A 19,455-nucleotide genomic window follows, 5' to 3' on the forward strand; every position below is an offset into this window, starting at 1 on the left:
TTACATGCTTGGGCATTTAGTTCTAGCAGCGCTCCAGGAGGTATGCCCGTTAGCACATCACTGTTTGCAAAGGGTATCTGGTGCACAGGTGCATGCTGTCCATATGCATGCAAGATATAGGAGTGTCTGGTGACACTGCATGTCTGGAGATTTTCATTGGGTTTCTCTGATGATGTGAGCATCTGTGACATGGGTAATTGTGGCGTATATAGAATCTCTGGTGTGCACATGCCACGGGTGTATGAAGCTCTGTTGAGTTTGCAGCTCTTTAGTTGGGACACAGTCCAGAGTGTTAGTTTCTTGAGTAGTTGGGAAATGGTATTCTGCTTGTTGGTCAGGTGTCATATATTGGTGGGGGTGAATGCTTTTGTTTGGTTTCCTCAATGGTTAGTTGAAGGCTGTCGTATGCCGTCAAGGCTTGTGCTGCACTTGAGGCTCAGTGATGCAGCTGGTGGTTTGTTACTGCAGTTTGGAAGTGGGCTGTCTGAGTCGGCATACCCAGGATCTGTACCTCCCCGACAGGGGCATCCTAGTTCACTTGCTTGGCAACCTGCAATTTCCTGCTTGTTGTAACCCCATGGTTTGGAGTATGATAGGACTGATTTTCTATACTCTGGTCTAGTGGGACAGATGTATAGAAGACCAACCTAGTTTAGTGACAGGGACAACTCTGAGCTGTAGCCAAACCAGTCCACGGTAGCAAGGCGAGTGGTTAAGGCTAAGTCTCAAGAGGTGGTGGGCCTGTAAGGGGTCCTCAATGAATACACACAGTGAAAAAGTCAAGGAACATACTTAGACAATCTTGCATACAATTAGTTATGTCCATATAACACTATGAAAAATGACTACTAGCATGTAGCATCACACAAGACTAAAAAAAAGGATGCACATATACAATCACTGGAGTAGGGCGAAATACATAAACCACTGCAAAGGAAGGCAAGTATTAGAATGCAGCACTATAGGTCCACAGAGATACAACACTAACTTTAGAAGTCCACCCCTAAGTTGCATGGGGCCCAACTGTTCACCAAAGTTCCATAGAGTTTTCGAGACAGGAATAAATTAGTGTAGGCTTCTGGGGTCAAGTGAAGAGTTCGAACGGGTGGAGGAGCTAATAAAAGTGACCTCCACTTTCGGAACGCTTGTGTGAGCAACCACTGGCAAAGCCAAACTGTTATAAATGTTTATAAAACTTACCAACATTTTAAAAAGGAGTTAGGGTTCAGGTAAGTACTATTACAATTCACACTCCATACTCCGAGTCTTCTTAGGATTTGGCAGGTATATAGAAGAGGGTCTGTAGAAATAAAGACCCGGACCAGGTTTGGGTTGCTGAAATTATACTTTATTCATGTGATTTTAAACTAATGAAAATATAGTCCATGAACTCCTTGAGAGTTACTACACTCTTAGGCAGTCTTCCAGGTACAGGATTTAAGCCCTCCTAAGTCTCCTTGTTGTCCGGATAGGCCCACCAGTTGTTCCTTCTCTCCTCGTCCTCTTCGTATGACTAGGAAAATCATCAACGCTGGATTAGTTCCCGGGCTTTTATATGATGTGAGTGACTTGCTTCCCACCCAATGGAAAGCTTCCCTGTCAATCAGACTTCTCATTGGCTGGTATTGCCATGTCCCGCCTCCTTTAATGGCTGCCGTGGTTTCCCAGAGTGGCTGATTCTGCTGCCTGCCAGAAGAGTCCCGCTCCCAGGCAACTCCATCCCGTGAGTCCCTCCCCCCTTTTGAAGTCTCTCCCTCTCGCCATGTGCGTTTGTTTCTGTGGCCGTTCCAGAGTGGACCGCCCCGCCGAGCAAGCAGTCTCTCCCTTCCTGGTGGGGAGAGATGCTCGGCGGGCCGGCTCTCCGTGACTGCCCGTGTTTCCCGCGGGTTCGCCATCACCAACCCGTCTCCCGGGCTGCAAGCCGCGGCGTTACCCTTGGCGGGTTCAGGTAAGGCTGGGCAGGAGGGGGCCGCTCCTTTCATGTCGCGGCCCGTTGCCGCGATCCTGTAGAGTCCCGGGGAGAACGGGTGGGACGGGGCTGCGTTTTCTGTCTCACGGCCCATTGCCGCGATCCTGCGGAGTCCCGCTACCCCTCCCGGCACCCCCTCCACTCCGGGCCCCTTCTCACATCTCCCCATCACAAACCCTGGCCGATCGGGCAAGGGAGGATTCCGGGACAGATAGTCGGCCACCAGCTGGAAACCCGCAGGTCTGTGTAAGGTAAGGAAATCGAACGGTTGAAGAGACAGGAACCATCTGAGTACCCGCTGGTTGGTATCTTTATGTCTTGCGAGCCACTGTAAGGGGGCATGGTCGGTATACAACGTAAAGCAGCGACCCAAGAGATAATACCTGAGGGTCTCTACCGCCCATTTGATGGCCAAACACTCCTTCTCAATAGTGGAATAGGCCTCCTCGTGAGGTACGAGCTTCCTGCTCACGAAACAGACGGGTTGAAGTTCGCCCCCTTGTTCCTGTGAAAGAACTGCTCCCAGCCCCTGATTCGACGCGTCCGTCTGAAGAAAAAAATTGTCTATGGAAGTCGGGGCACCGAAGTATTCGATTTGAGGTGATCCTCTGCTTTAGGAGATCGATGGCTTCCAAAGCAGCAGTGTTCTTGGTCAAATCGGGAGACCCTTTGTTCCTTAAAGCGTCAGTTAGTGGAGCTGCCTCCGAGGAGAAATCTGGGATAAATCTACGGTAGTAGCCTATGAAACCCAAAAAGGCACAGATCTGTTTCTTCGTGGATGGAGTAGGAATCTCGTGGATGGCCTGGATTTTTGAGAATTGCGGTCGTATCGTGCCTCCGCCTACCAAGTGTCCCAGATATTTCGTCTCGTGTGCCCCTATCACTGTTTTCTTCGGATTAATGTGTAGGCCTGCCTTAAAGAACTCAGACACCACCTGTTCCAAGTGGCGTACATGTTCTGTCCAGGTCGTGCTATACACGACGATGTCGTCTAAGTAAGCTGCAGCATAACTCTCATGGGGAAGGTAGTATGACATCCATCAGTCTCTGGAAGGTGGCTGGTGCACCGTGTAGCCCGAATGGCAAAACCTTGAATTGGTATAGACCTTGGGGAGTGGTAAAGGCAGTCTTTTCCCGGTCCGTGGATTTCAAGGGAATCTGCCAATAACCCTTAGTTAGGTCAAGCGTGCTTAGGAAGTTGGCGGATCCTAGCCTTTCCAACAGCTCGTCCATTCGTGGCATAGGATATGCTTCATAATTGGAGATCGTATTTAATTGTCGGTAGTCCATACAAAATCTAATAGTACCATCGGGCTTTGGTACCAACACTATCGGGGATGACCATGGGCTGGTTGAGGGTTCAATTATGTCCATGCCTATCCGCTGGAAAGGAACGTTAATAAGGGGCATTTTCTGCAAAAGGGCTTTTGCTGGTAAGACGCCACTTGTTAGCTGGCAAGTGGGACACGCCTTACAGAACTGGGATACTTCACCGTATATGCCTGCCCAGTAGAACCGTCTCAGTATGTTCTGCTGCGTTTTCAGAGAGGCCATATGTCCGCCGCAGGGGTGGTTGTGTGCCAGTTGCATTATGACCATTCTATGGGGTTTTGGTAATATCAATTGTTCCTTTACAGTCCCATCGTCCGCCTTATATTTTCTGTACAATAGTCCATGACGGAACAGGAAGCCAGGTCCTTTTGTTACGTCTGGATCTTTCTCATTGGCCGCTCTCTCACGGGCTACCCGAAGGGTGGGATCAGTTAGGGTTTTCCCCCTCAGGGAGTCCTCATGATCCTCGGGTTGCCAGTTAATGGGTCGGGTCATGTAACTGGCTTGGCACCACTCTAGTCTATTCCGTCTTTTATGTCCGGGGGGGGGTTTCTAGAGTCACCTATGTTCGAGGTTCTGTTGCTCTTCGCTCTTTCTTCATCTAGTGCTTTAATAAAGTGGGGTAGGTCAGTTCCCAGGACCACTGGGGTGGGTAGTGTAGGAAGGACGGCAGCCTTTAATTGAGTGGTTTCATGGTTCACCTCTATCTGTACCTCTCTCATCGGGTATGTTTTAATGTCCCCATGTATACACTTTATCGGTATAGAAAGGTTAGGTAAATTAGGGTTATTACTCACGGTGGGAGATATGGCTGTTTGTCGACTTCCGCTATCCAGCAGAGCCCAGGTCGGTCGTCCATCCACTCTTATATCCACGATGTATGGACCAGGGTTACGTACTTCCGGGTGTGGCTTCATGTAGCCAATTTCCATAAGTTCTGTGGTCTTCCTTCTGGGGCAAAACCGGGCAATGTGACCCCATTCACCACACTCAAAGCACTGGGGTTGTCGAACTCCCGGGATTATGGGTGGCTGTCTCTCCTCGTATCCAGTCTTCCTTTCTTCTAGTTTCCTGGAGACCTCCTCCGGTTGCCTCCATCTGGTGTGTGCCACTTTTGGGCCTTTTTGGATCTGATGTTCAAAGCTCGGCGACGTCATCCATCTTGGTATACTTGTTGAGGGGAAGCGACTGTACCCGGCCTTTTGATAAGCCGATGCAATGTCCACGGCTTCTGCCAATGTAGGCCTGTGGTGTTGCCTAACCCATCTTTGCATTGGGCTCGGCAAGGCTTCTATGAACTGTTCCAGGATTATTTTATCTTGGAGGGGTTGATTGGCTGGTGTAGGGGATTGCATCCACTTCTCCGTCAGATCTTTAATGCGGTAATATAACTGCCTGGGACTCTCCCCGTTTCTTAACTTGGTGTCCCTTAGCTGAAGGCGATAGGCCTCCTCATCCAGGCCTAGACGGTCCAGTACAGCTGCTTTAATTTCCCCATATGGAGTGTTACCATTGGGGTTCACAGCCTGATATGCACCCTGCATTACCCCAGATAACAAGGGAGCCACATACTGTCCCCAGCGTTCAGGCGGCCATTGCGCATTTCTTGCAATCCTCTCAAAACTTGTGAAGAAAAAGGCTGGATCCTCTCCCTCCTTATACTTCTGGAGCAGGGTGGACGGCACCATGGGTTGGTTCCTCGTGCTGGTTACTGCATCTGTGAGCCTGATAATGTTCTCATGTTGTTTGTCCTGGGCTGTGGTCTGTAGAGTGCCCTGTAACTGGATGGCTTGCTGGAACGCCTAGCGATCAGCCACTGCCTGTTGTGTTTGCAGCTGTATTAATTGCTGCAACTGCTGTTGGCCATCCGTCAGGGTTTTAATTAGGGTCTCCATCGCGTTGTCGCTGATCCCACCTTTGTCGCCAATGTAGAAATCAAGACCCAGACCAGGTTTGGGTTGCTGAAATTATACTTTATTCATGTGATTTTAAACTAATGAAAATATAGTCCATGAACTCCTTGAGAGTTACTCCACTCAGGCAGTCTTCCAGGTACAGGATTTAAGCCCTCCTAAGTCTCCTTGTTGTCCGGATAGGCCCACCAGTTGTTCCTTCTCTCCTTGTGCTCTTCGTATGACTAGGAAAATCATCAACAAACGCTGGATTAGTTCCCGGGCTTTTATATGATGTGAGTGACTTGCTTCCCCCCAATGGAAAGCTTCCCTGTCAATCAGACTTCTCATTGGCTGGTATTGCCATGTCCCGCCTCCTTTAAAGGCTGCCGTGGTTTCCCAGAGTGGCTGATTCTGCTGCCTGCCAGAAGAGTCCCGCTCCCAGGCAACTCCATCCCGTGAGTCCCTCCCCCCTTTTGAAGTCTCTCCCTCTCGCCATGTGCGTTTGTTTCTGTGGCCGTTCCAGAGCGGACCGCCCCGCCGAGCAAGCCGTCTCTCCCTTCTCTCCCTTCCTGGTGGGGAGAGACGCTCGGCGGGCCGTGTGGGCCGGCTCTCCGTGACTGCCCGTGTTTCCCGCGGGTTCGCCGTCACCAACCCGTCTCCCGGGCTGCAAGCCGCGGCGTTACCCTTGGCGGGTTCAGGTAAGGCTGGGCGGGAGGGGGCCGCTCCTTTCATGTCGCGGCCCATTGCCGCGATCCTGTAGAGTCCCGGGGAGAACGGGTGGGACGGGGCTGCGTTTTCTGTCTCGCGGCCCATTGCCGCGATTACGCGGAGTCCCGCTACCCCTCCCGGCACCCCCTCCACTCCGGGCCCCTTCTCACAGGGTCCAAGGATGCTTTTCCCACTTTTAGCTACGATCCTTGATGCCGAGCACTTCTCCGGTCAGTGACAAATTTGGAGCACTTCTCTGGTCAGTGACAAATACTAGTGCAAGGTCTTCAGGTTAGAGACTGCAAAAGAACTCTATGCATGGCCCCTCTCAGTACAGGGCTGGATGCAGGAAAGCTGTTTTGGACGATGGCCACCAATGCAAGGTGACAGAGGGGGGGCACCCTTGCCACAGTTGGACTTCGGTTCGTATCTCAGGGGCACTTCCGAGGGCTCTTCTTCGCAGGACTCCGAGCAGACGTCGAGAATGGATGTTCCCTCCACACCAAGGGTTGCAGATCCTTTGCAGTGCTGCAGAAGACCACCTACAAAACAGGGCTCTTCCCTTCCAGGACAGCAGCAGAAGTTGGTCGCCAGGGATTCTTCCAACAGGTCCACAAACTCCTTACACGTCTTGCAGCTGGACAGAAATAATACTTGGCTTCTTCTGGTTTCTTCCAGGATTTCTGACGAATCAATGCAGGGGTCCTCCTCTTATTCAAAAAGCAGGCAAGAGACTAAGCTCCCACTAGCCAATCAAAGATCTGGCCCACACACACCAGAAATGGTCCATTCCGGACTACTGGTGGCACAGCTCATGCCTTCCATTCAAACACACAAACCAGTTTGTGGCTTGGGTCCAGACAGTCCCAATCCACTTCCTAGGCAGCAAACACACACGGCCCTGCAGTAGCCTGCGAAAAGCCTCCGCTTTCCCGGGAACTGGAAGTCCATATAAGGGTTTTCCTGTCCTCACAGGTCAGGGAATAAATGTAAGTGAAAAGATGGCCAAGGGACAAATGAAAATTGTGTCACAGCCATGTTTGGACACTAGACACAGTAGGTAATCAAACACAGTAAAGGCAGTAAGGTTTAAATATAATACACTAAAAAATAGCAAAAGGTAAGCACTGCCATCAGCTTCTCCCTTAGGCACACCTAGAGTAACTAAAAATCCTCAAAGTGTTAGACTAGGGTAAAACAAAAAGTGTACCCCATTTTACAATGATTAAAAAAATTACCAAAAGGGATAACAATGTAACAAGACTAGGGAAACAATGTTTCCCAGTATGGTAGCCTGAAGGACATGCCAGTTTCCCCGTGACAAATGAACAAAAGCCAGTGTAGCGAAGCTGAAGGCTTCACTGCACTGCAAAAAGAGCAGATCAGATAAATAAAAGCAAAATGTTTGGGGGTTCACAAAAATGGAGAAAAAGGTGCTGTAAAGACAAATCTTTCCTAACAGAGTATATTTCTGCCGAGCTTGATTTCTTGTGTGTTGGGTTTGTGCCTACCTGCATGCTGGTCTACATCTATGTGTTATCCTGGTAATTAAGTTGGATGCTTGTGAGGTTACGATGTGGATATGACTGTGTGTTGTAAGGAAGGAAGATGTAGTGTCTGGCTGAATGCCGCTCTGTCCTGTCCTGCTTGCGATCTATGAATGTCGATAGAATGGTGCAAGTGTGCAACTGAAAGATCTGGAAACTGTTGATAAATGCTTCTAATGTGAGCGCTCTGAATATGGCAGTTGGTGCTGGAGCGTGCAAGGATGGCTGGCGTTGTTCTAACTTAAGACCCTCCTGGGCTCATGCAGTGTCACGTGGTTAAGTGACACGTGGAACACCATGTCAGGCCCCTAATGAAAGGGGCACACGGCTTCATGTGCGCCAGTTACCAAACAATTTACTGACTTCTGCGTGTGTTCAATGCTAACATGCAGGAGGGCGGCCGGCACCGCCGTGCCCCCAAAACATCTGGCGACGAGGGCTACGGTAACATGCGTGCACCCTGGCTATGCCAGAACATGACAGGGAGAGGGTCTGCCATGCTGAGCTCTCGCATCCCTGGGCGAATCTTGTCCAACAACCGTCAGCCTGACTGGAGAGGCCCTGTGGCCTACATGCACCGTCCAACAAACCTATTGTCACTCACAGCTGTCGGTTGCAGAAAGGGAGCGCACCCGAGACGTCTTTAGAGATGGCTTGCCGGAAGAAGATCCTTGACGAGACCTCTGTTTGGATCTTGTGTCATGCAGATAGGGGCGTGACTCTCCGATTGCCACGCTGCCTGAAAGGCACCAGCCCAGGCTAGGTGACCCCCAGAGCAGAAAGCCAAAGTACAGGGAAAAAGAACCTCCCCCAAAGGGGTGGAACAAAAAACCCTGTAGGTAGTGTTCTTAGCCGGTAGCGGGAGAAATGTAATCCAGGAATGTTGGTAGACCAGGTAATAAGAAGGAACAAGGAACCTAGTACATAAGGATCCAGGCAAACGAGCAGGAGGCAACAAGGAAGCAGACCAGAAGGAAGGAACCAGTGACCAGAGGCAAGGGAACCCACCCAGGAATCAACATAACCTGGGCATTTGTCCAATAGCTATGCCGTTTGTATCCAACCTCACTCATTCTGTCAGCCCCTTCGTTTCCCCTCCAGTAAGGTGCTGCATGAGACATTTCCTTTGGTTTGGCATAACAAGGCCGCAGATTTATTTTTATATATACATGACCACTGCAAACAGGTAAAAATTAGTTCCAACAGGTGTGGCGACTGCTCCTCGTCCTGCTTCCCCCTTTCTCCTCCATATTGATTGCAGGCACAACTCCCCCAAGGCCCTCGAGTCTGAGAAACCGCCTTCCCATGCAGGTCTTTGCGGACTGGGGGAGCGCCGTTTGTTGGGGGGAAGTTGAGCCCCAATTGCTACCGCCAGACACCCCCGCCGTTTAGGCTCCCAGGAGGCGCTGTCTAGAATGGGCGAAGCCCCTTCCGGTTTAGCAATGGCTCATTCGGAGTCTTTGTCTTATATTAGGTTGCCACAACCCGCCTGTCCATCCTGCGACAACGACGTCCAGGCTCCGCCATAGCTGTAGGGTGGGAGGGTGGGAAAAGAAGTCCTCCACTCTTGACGGGCGCCCGGCTGCTGGAAGAGCTGCAAGTGCTCCTGTGCCGGGCGCCCGCCGCCTTTATGCCCCAAGCCCCGCCCCCTTCTTTTGTTGCCCTTCGCGGGCTTTCCTGGGCTCTTGGCGCCCTTTTCTCTGGCTCCTTTGCCGCCCTCTCCCCTGCCCCTGTGGGGGAGGGGCAAGAGAGCGTAAAGGAGGAAGGCCCCTGCCCCGGTTATCGGGGTGCCTCCTCCATTCGCCGCGCTCTCCCCTCGTCACCTTCATAACCTGGGCATTTGTCCAATAGCTATGCCGTTTGTATCCAACCTCACTCATTCTGTCAGCCCCTTCGTTTCCCCTCCAGTAAGGTGCTGCATGAGACATTTCCTTTGGTTTGGCATAACAAGGCCGCAGATTTATTTTTACATATACATGACCACTGCAAACAGGTAAAAATTAGTTCCAACAGGTGTGGCGACTGCTCCTCGTCCTGCTTCCCCCTTTTTCCTCCATATTGATTGCAGGCACAACTCCCCCAAGGCCCTCGAGTCTGAGAAACCGCCTGCCCATGCAGGTCTTTGCGGACTGGGGGAGCGCCGTTTGTTGGGGGGAAGTTGAGCCCCAATTGCTACCGCCAGACACCCCCGCCGTTTAGGCTCCCAGGAGGCGCTGTCTAGAATGGGCGAAGCCCCTTCCGGTTTAGCAATGGCTCATTCGGAGTCTTTGTCTTATATTAGGTTGCCAAAACCCGCCACGCCAAAGGTGGGTTACCGCCCACCGTGGCTCCCCCCTTTCCTAGCTTATAACTCCAGTAGTTTCGTGCAGATGTTCCAGAAAAACATATCCATTCCCTGCTCCGACAAATGCACCCCGTCCTTCAAGTAGTACTCCTTGTTTTTCAGATTGATCAAACCATGTCTGATATGTTGGAGGCCTCTCCCTTTGCAAAACTTCGCCATGGCCCAGTTCAACTTCCTCCCTGAGTTTTCAACGGCTGCCTGACTCTCAGCGCCCCTCCATTCGCGCCTCGAGATGATTTCAGACCACACGATTTCCGTGTCCCCCAATTCAGCCGCTAGATCCTGCAATGAAGACATCATTTCCCTGATTAAGATCCCCCTCCCCAACTCAGCCAAATCATTGCCACCGAGGTGAACCACCAATACATCAGGCCTCCGGTGGCCCCTCAGGAGACTGCGTATGTGCCCTTGTAGCTGTGCCCATTTCATGCCCGGCACTCCGTGCCACTGCACCCGGTACTCCCCGGCGGTCAGCACCTCCTGCTTGGCTGACCAGCTTCCCTTGGCCCTTGACACAAACTAATGGCCCACCACCCAGGCAGACCGCCGCCTTCCCCGCCTTGGTGCTACTGCGAGGAAACAGGAGGGAGGAACTGTTAGTCTTACATTTTATCAGGCCGGACATACCGCTTAAAACAACCAGACCTCCAGCCCCCAATCTGTTTGATTGTCTCTGCTCCCAGGCCCATCCCAGCCGCAGTTGTGGCGGCCCCTATCCTGAAGGAATGTGTCCCATAAACCCCCATTGAGAACCCCGCCTCCCCCATTGTCCTGTCCAACACCTTTTTAAACTGAAACAGGCTTAGCGCTGACCCGTCGTTATGTACCACAAAAGGGGCCTCATCCCCTGTGTGACACCTTTGACTCAAATACCTGCTCACGCATCCTACTGGACAGACCGGGCTGTCCTGGATACTCCCTAACGTAATCTTTCTGCCTTTCCCCGTCTGGTCAGTCTTGGATCTCCTCAGAAATATGCATAACCGCTCCCCTTGTACACTTATGTCACAGCTCCTCAGGAAACTCAAGCCTTTACCCTTTTTGTTGGCTGGAACCAGCTCGCTTACCCTTAAAGCCCCAAAAAATGCCAGTGAGAAGGCTGCTGAGAACAATCCTTTTTCGTACTCGTCCCTGCACATCACCCCCAAGCTCCTGATCAATTTGTGCAACTTCCCCACATCTATGGGCCGTCTCTCGTCGGGTTTGGCCCAACCCCTCATTGCCATAACAATGTAATGCTCCCTAGTGGGGTCGGGCATGCCCCCCAATTTGTAGAATTGAGCAATCGCCGCCAGGTGGTAAGCCACCCACGCCCTGGACCTTCCTTGGCTCCAAGACCATCCCACAAAGGCCCGCACAGGCCTTTCCTTTTCGCTCTCGGGCAGAATATTGTTTTGGAAGGCCACGAATCGTTCCCAGCACACTTTGTATCTTCGCATAGTGCCTGGTGCGAGAGCCGTGTCGATCAGTGCGCTCAGATCTCCCCAACCAATCCCCACCACTGTGTCTGGAAGGGGGTCATCCTCGCGCTCGCCTCCGGATGGTTTTCCCGGAACCTTCCCCACTGCAAACGAGAAAGAGTCAGCGGCCACATTCTTAACCCCGGGTATATGACGTACCCTGACCTCTGCATTCAGCTGCAGCAGGCACTTTGTCAGTTCCCTGAGCAGCCCCAATGCCCTACCATTCTTGCTAGTTCCCTGGTTGATAATCTGTACCACCGCTAGGTTGTCTGACCACACTAGCACTTTTTTGTTTTGCATCTGTTCCGGCCAGAGCTTGAATGCCACCACTATCGGGAACAACTCCAGCACCGTAATGTCCCTAGAGATCCCCTCGGACCGCCATTCGGCCGGCCAGGCCTGCCCGCACCACCTCTTGCCCAGGATGGCCCCAAAACCTAGAGCCCCTGACGAGTCAGTAACCAGATTCGGTCCATCTCCTTTCCCCAGGGGTTCCTTCCACACCAATACCCCGTTAAAATGGTCCAAAAAGGTATTCCACATTTCCAGATCCTTCTTAACCTCCTTTCCTAGGCGCACGTGCTGACCTGCGTGCTTCACGCCCACTGTTTTCAACTCTATGCTTCTAGCGAATGCTTTACCTGGGGGGGGGGGGGATCACCTTGCCCGCAAAATTCAGGCTGCCCGCTAGGGACTGAAGCTCTTTTAAAGTGGCTTTCTCTTTGCCCAACAATCCTGCAATTACCTCCTTCAACTTCAGTACTTTGTCTCCCGGAAGCCTGCACACCCCTGCAACAGAGTCAATTTCAATCCCTAAAAACACCAGTGACGTGACCGGACCCATAGTTTTTTCTTTAGCCAGAGGTACCCCAAACTCTTCCATCAACTCCTGAAATACCGCCATAAGGTTCTTGCAATCCTGCGTCCCTTTGCTCCCAATAAACATGAAATCATCGAGGTAATGCACCATCCCCCCGACCTTGCTTCTTTGCCTTACTGCAAATTCGAGGAACCTGCTAAACCTCTCAAAATACGCACATGAAATTGCACACCCCATCGGTAAACATTTGTCGTAGAAGTACTCCTGCAACACCTTGAACCCCAGCAAATGATGGCTGTCCTTGTGAATTGGTAGCAACCGGAAAGCTGACTCAATGTCCGCCTTCCCCATGAGGGCCCCCACCCCCGCCGCCTTTACCAAATCCACTGCATCTTCAAATGCTGCGTAGTGAACCCTGCATTCCTCTCCCGCAATGCCATCGTTCACCGACTCCCCTTCGGGGAAGGACAAGTGCTGTATCAGTCTGTACTGTCCTTTCTCCTTTTTAGGTACCAAGACCAACGGGGACACTACCAAGTTTTCCAGTGGAGGTGTGCGGAAGGGGCCAGCCACCCTCCCCAACTGTACCTCTTTCCCCACTTTTTGTGTCAAGACTTCAGGCCTTGCTAACGCAGATTTCAAATGACATGCTTCCTTAGGTCCTATCTGCCCCTGGAAAGGAATCTTAAACCCCCACCTGAAACCCTCCCATAACAATTTTGCATCATCCTTGTCACAATATGTATTCAGGAAAGGCATCATGGCCTGTAAACGTATTGGCGTTGGCAGCTGTGTTTTAATCCTGCTTGCTTTTCTCTTTGCCTTTTGCGTTGCCCCTTGCCTTACCCTCTCGGCTGGCGGGGCTGTGCCTCTCTGTGCTTGCAGCCTTTGAGTGCTTGAACCTGCACGCATTACCATAAGAGCACCTCCCTTCTGCAAATAACCAACATTCTGGCAACTCCCCTTGGTAATTGGGCCGGCTGTTCCAAGAGGAGTTCCCACGAAAGGACCCCCTCCCCCTCGAGTAGGACCCCCTGCCCTTGCCCGGGGCTGGTCTTTCGCTTGCCACACTCTCATCTACTGGCCTGGCCGGGACCGTTTTCGTGTCTATGCGCCCCCCCACATCCACTTCATCCCAGGTCATTGCTGGCCATACCTGCATTTTGAGTCTAAAACCTTTATCGTAATTGCTCCATGCATCCCCCCATGCTTCAAGTATTGCTCATGAATATACTGCTCGTACGCCATCAATGCAACACCATCTTGTGGGAATTTTTCTAACATAATAGTGGCATAAACCCTGAACGCCCTTAACCAGGTATGTATATTGAGCTCTATTTTTGGCCTCTCCCTCTCCTTCTCCCTTTCCCTCCCAGTGGGCTCGCTGAAGCCTTGTCCCGAGGGGACCATCCCCAACAACTCCATAATATCCATGAACTCCTTCCTCCATACCCGTTCTTTGTATGCCAGCGGGATGTGCCATGCCAGTGCACTAATCGCCACTCTGGCCGGCGCAAACCCCGGCATGGGCCTCCCGTATATTGCGTTATTGCTGGCCAGCTCCTGCCCGTGTCCCTGTGAAAGAGCCTGTGCCCCCCACCAAGGTGTCCCCCCAATTTGTGGCGTGTAGGTGGTGTTTGCCCCCTGCGTCGCCATCTGCCCAGGGTTCACTCCCGTTACTGACTGACCTACGCCTACCACGGGCTGACTCGCCCCCGAGCCAAGCTGCTCCATGACCCCACTACCCCCTTGCGTTCCTTTACCCACCATGTTCAAAGCATTATTATTAACAGGTAACTGACCATTTGCACCCGTCACCCAAGCTTCCATACATTCCCTGAACATACCTTTCACCATCTCCAAGGTGTTTGGCACCTCAGCTGCTACCGCCGGTGTGGCTACAGGTGTGCTGCGAGGACCTCCCACTGGCCTTGGAGCCTCAGCAGGGACAGGTGCCGGAATGGCTTCAACCTCCTGCGCCCTCCCCCTTCCCTTGGGGTTGGCTTTCCGCTTCTGTGCTGCCGCCGCTTGCTGCTGGCTGTCCCTCGCTTTCTTGGTCATCACTCTTTTTCTTTTAACGACTGGCTCATCCTCCTCCTCGAGCTCCTCAATGTCCAGTTCTTTCCCTTCCTGCGAGTGCACTTCCACCCATGCCTCCTCGATGGGTGTAGGTGGAAACAAGAGCGGTGACTCGGACCTCTGGTTGCGCCCTGCACCCTCAGCTCCCACCTGTGCTGCCATCAACTGCATCCAGCTGGTGCCATATTTGTCCCCAGCCCTCCTTGCCATCATCAAAAATGCCTCCAAGTCATCCTTCTGTTGGTCCTCCTGGTTTTTCCCTTGCATCTGCATGGTTCCCTTTTTACTCAATGAATTCTCAGCCCAATGTCCTACGTGTTCTCCTGCTTTCAAATGCCGCCCACGCCGCCAAAAGGAAATACTTTTCGATGGTGTCCTTCCTTTGTAAGCGCTTTGAATAGTTCTGTAGCCCCCAACCACTCCTTGCTATTCCACTCGTGCCACTCCTCGAAGGCTTCTGCCTTAAGACAGCACCTTTAAGCGCTCCTTGAGCAGACTGAGGCGCACGCACCGCAGCCCTCTCTTTGTTCCTTTCTTCTGTAGGTAAAATATCCCCTGCCGACACCCGGGATCGAACTAGGGGCCTTCAGCCCTTCAGTCTAATGCTCTCCGCACTGTGCTATATCGGCTGCCTCCTCCCGCAATGCTCCGCTGTTGCTGTGGCTCACCGTGTGGACTGCGGGTCCTCTCTCGCAGCTCCCAACTCTTCCCGCTTTCACCGCCGCGAGCGTGTAGGTCCCCGTAGCCTCACCGAACAGCTGACTTGCGCCTTCTCCGGGGAACTCCTTGTCCTCGCCTTTCGTTGGCCGCGAGCGTTTACGTCCCGCTGCCTTAACGCTCAGCTGGCCGTCGCCTCCTCCTTCCCGACTTCTTTCGTGGTCGCCGTTGACGCTGACCCCCGATCGTTCCCCTCGCGGCACGAAGAAATGAAGTCCCGGAAAACTGCTCCGCTGTCCCACGATACTGCTCACAAAAGAAGTCCTCCACTCTTGACGGGCGCCCGGCTGCTGGAAGAGCTGCAAGTGCTCCTGTGCCGGGCGCCCGCCGCCTTTATGCCCCAAGCCCCGCCCCCTTCTTTTGTTGCCCTTCGCAGGCTTTCCTGGGCTCTTGGCGCCCTTTTCTCTGGCTCCTTTGCCGCCCTCTCCCCTGCCCCTGTGGGGGAGGGGCAAGAGAGCGTAAAGGAGGAAGGCCCCTGCCCCGGTTATCGGGGTGCCTCCTCCATTCGCCGCGCTCTCCACTCGTCACCTTCAAACCAAGCGAGGCTGAGGCACAGGAAAAACGAACAAAGGGGGGCCAGGAGAAGGAAGCAACAAGGGCAATACAGAAAACTCACAATGAGCTGAGCCGGGTAGAATTACTGAGGGTTGAGATGCTATGACGGCTGGCAGTGTATATGCTGAGGCAGCCAAAGGCAGTAGCACCGTTTGGCACTGTAGAAAAAGAACTAGAACACACTGAACACTTTGTCGTAACTCCAAGTGGTGCCATGGTGGAGGAAACAATGGCGCTGGTCAGCCGGATGTCAGTCTCCAGGACTACCACAGCGACCATTGCCTGTAACGCATGACAGCAGCCCTGATTAACACTGGTCTGCCGGCGAGATTAGCACATGCTGGAGAGCACAGAGTGTGTGGCTACAGCAGGCATAATAGTGCGGAGCACACCACAGCAGTCGAGCCGCTTCTGCCTGCCCACACAGGTGGAGAGGCGGCCGATGCAACAGAGGAACAACACCCACCTGGGGGAGAACAATCGAGGTGCAACCACTGCCGCTGTCACAGGATGAATAAAGTGGGCTAATGGCAGTGCTGCAGAGCTGGCTTCCTTTGCCTGCTCCAATCATACTCCCTCCTGGTTGAGCGCAGCGAAATCCGCCTCTGGAATGTCACAATGGGGGCCCGGTCATCAGGGCCCAGCAAAGTGCTGTCACCACCGCCGAGAGAACAAAGGAAGCGGCTGCGCAGAGACATTGGCGTGCCCATGGTCGATGCTGCCGAAATGAAGGGCAAGCTGTGCGGCATGTCGCTGGACTGAAACAACGCATCCCCTGCCCGGACGGGAAAAGGCGGCTCAGACTGTTGTAGCCCGGCACCCTCACCCCACCCACAGCCCTCGTTTCAGAGGGTGCCTGTGCAGCCTGGCAGATAGAATGCTGCCGCCCCGACACCACAACAAGGTCAGCATCTACCGGTCAGGGAGAGAGGCGGCGGCAATGGTCAGGGCATAAATGAAACCCCGCCTCAGTGGAAAGGCCTTCATCACCCGACCGGGCGACCCATGACAGCAAAACTGCCTTGAGCCCACCGGCATCTGCCACTAGACTGCAGTCAATGTGGCTTTCCCGTTTCTGTTTAATGTATTTCAGAGAACCATGATGTGAGTTTTGAAAGCTGTGATCCTGCATGTAGCAAGTGGAAATAAAGCGGTCACAGTAAAAGTTGGGATCTCGCCTGTATGTATGCTCAAAAATGGCCCAGCAAAAGCTGTGTTCATTCATATCTACAATGATTAAACAGACCCAGAACAAGCACGTCATGAGTATTCCACATCTCTTGGACTAATAAAGTGTTATATGTATTTGATCAAACAAACAGAATGTAATGCAAGTGTTTGGTGCTATGTTTATTGTTACAGCATGTCATTTGTGTAGGGTGACCAGACGTCCCAGTTCAGCCGGGACTGTCCCTGGATTGGGACCTCTGTCCCCCTGTCCCAAGAATGTTTATGTTTTAAAACCCCTGTCCTGTTTTTGGGCAAGGGGCGATTGACAGTCATGTTATTTTTTTAATCACAATTATCAACTATGTAAACAGTATTGGATGTTAAGAATGTAGTAATCTTAGGATGGGTTCGAACCCCCAATGTTTCAGGTACAAGCCTTGTGCATTAACTGCTTGCACCATAGAGACAGGCTGAGAGGAAAGTACATAGCAAGATATGGAATGTCAAACAGAGCAAAAAAAGCACCTTTGTTATTAAGATTTACATTTTTTGTGGGTTATAGTTGAGATGCTCCACATTTTGATACTAAATACAAATAACAGTCAAGTTCATTGTACAAATATTAAATTAAAATACATAAGTCAATCAGTATCATGCTTGGTATTTGCCTGCTTTTATCAACACTCAAGCTGAACAATTTGTATGCATATACTGTGAGAATGGGGGCGAGGGAGTACGGGTTGGGGCTCATATGTGTTGAAAATCTGGCCACCCAACATTTGTGTTAAATTACAGCATCCCATACCAAGGGTATAACTTAAGCCCCTCCTATACTCGTGCATTGTCACGTGGGACACGTCCGGCTTCTAATGAAAGGGGCGCTTCACGTGCGCCAGTTACCAAGCAACTTACTGACTCCTGCGTGTCTTCATTGATAACATGCAGGAGGGGGTACTACAGGTGGGTTGTCTCTCTTGTGTTTATAGCTTAAGAGTATCTGAAACCATAATCAACCATATATAAATGTATAATAAAGCTACCTGGCATTTTCTAAATAGACGATCACCATTGATCTGCGGCTGGACTACCATCTGGCGGCTGACATTCGAGCCCCTTGCGATTAATACACGTTTCCCCATGCAATGGCGCAAATGTATGGCTCTCGATTTGTAGTACATTTATGCCACTGACAACTCCACCGCCATTCGCCACTCGGACTTACATGGGCAACAATGCAATGCAGTTGGAAGCTGCATCGTAACCATGTACATCGCAATCACAACATAACACGGTCATCGATATTTGTAAAGGATAATTACCACGCCTGTTAGGTTATGTTTTCTATGCGCAACGTTATGGTAATTACCATTTTTCAAAGAACAGATGTGTTAAATGCATACCATTCGGCAATCTTTTACTGTATTTTACATTTAGTATGCAATGCCAGACTGCCCTTCGGGAAATCCAGAACCTGGCGAGATGGCACATCAGATGGCTCTTATTGCTTCACGGTCATTTAATGGCAGATGTCATCCCCCAAATAACACAGAACAGAAAGTGATAAAAGTTTAAAGCGGAGTCTTCATTCTAGGTAATTAGTGGTTCAATCACCACAGTGCGACCTCTTTACCTGCAAAGTTCTCCTCTGCTGTGCCAAGGATACAAGAACGTGCCCTCAGCAGCACCTGGATCCTGCTTTGGATTCAACTTTGAATATGCTTCAGAGTTAAATATCCTCCCACCCAAAAGCTGTGTCTTGACATTTGAAACACGCGCCACGCCGCCACCCTGCCTTGTCCCGGCTGCTCGCTCTGTTGCCCATCGCAGCGCTTCGTTGAAGTTAGGGATGGTGTGTATCTAGTTCCCCTCCGAGAAACGGACCCTAACAGTGCGTCCCACTTCCCCGTCGTCATGTGACTTTTAGCACGTTACGTAACGTTCCCCTTGCCAGTTCTTTGTCTTTGGTGCCGTATTATAATAAAATATGGGAGTACAGTACCAGGGAAGCAGACCCTTGTGTAGTACACCAGAGACGGCTGGTGGAAGTGCCAATCAGCCGATACTAGTGTATATTACTGCGTTCTTCTGAACGGATCGCTGCAGCAGACATGACTACATTTGAAAACCAAAAACCCTGAGATTTCTGCAGCATCTGGTGGGTGCAAGTCTTGCCCAGCTAGAAGTACTATAACATCTGCTCTCGAACCTTGGTTAAACAAGCATTGGCAATGCCAACAGTTTGGGCGTTTACTGAAGTTCTTTGCATGTTGCCAGGCTGCAGTGTGCGATAAGGTGTGCAGAATGAGACTGGAACAGAGCAAGGGTGGAAGGAAGCCATTGATAGAGGGTGCCATTGATAATGAGCAAGAGGAAATATGAGCGAGAATGGGTCAAGGTGAGAGGGTAAGAACTCCAGAGTTCTGTTCAGCAAGATTGTTTGGTGCATGACCTGGTACCCTAGTCTTACCCTAGTTTTATGAGAGATCATGATGTGCTGAGTGGTTATTAAACAGTACAAGCACATTTTCCAGTGCTTTCCCATAGCTCTCAACCATTTGTGTCATAGGCGGGTGAAAACACCCGATTTTATTTTTGGCGGGTAAGAGGTCCATTGAAACGAATGGGCGTGCTGGAGGCTTGGCGGGTGAGTTAGCTGTTTACAAGGCGGGTGTTACCCGCCAAAAGCGTGTGAGTTGAGAGCTATGCTTTCCATGCTACTATGACAGATGCATAGCTCCCAACCTTTTGTGACACCTGGGCGGGTGAAAACACCCGATTTTCTTTTTGGCGTGTGAGAGGCCCATTGAAGTGAATGGGCATATGAGGGACTTGGCGGGTGATTCGTCTGCTTTGAAG

The 19,455-nt window shown here is 51.5% G+C and overlaps 1 protein-coding gene across 1 annotated transcript in view; it reads right to left on the reverse strand.

Moving 5' to 3' along the window:
• DDIAS (DNA damage induced apoptosis suppressor) overlaps window positions 1-18,473 on the reverse strand; it is a 395,303-nt gene extending 376,830 nt beyond the window's left edge. The window contains exon 1 of the mRNA XM_069639879.1: window positions 18,230-18,473. The gene's annotated coding sequence lies outside the window, so the exon portion shown is untranslated. The remainder of the gene's footprint in view (window positions 1-18,229) is intronic.
• Window positions 18,474-19,455: the final 982 nt, after the last annotated feature.

This window comes from Ambystoma mexicanum, chromosome 7q (assembly GCF_040938575.1).
Source record: "Ambystoma mexicanum isolate Mex_15411 chromosome 7q, UKY_AmexF1_1, whole genome shotgun sequence".
NCBI lineage: Eukaryota > Metazoa > Chordata > Amphibia > Caudata > Ambystomatidae > Ambystoma > Ambystoma mexicanum.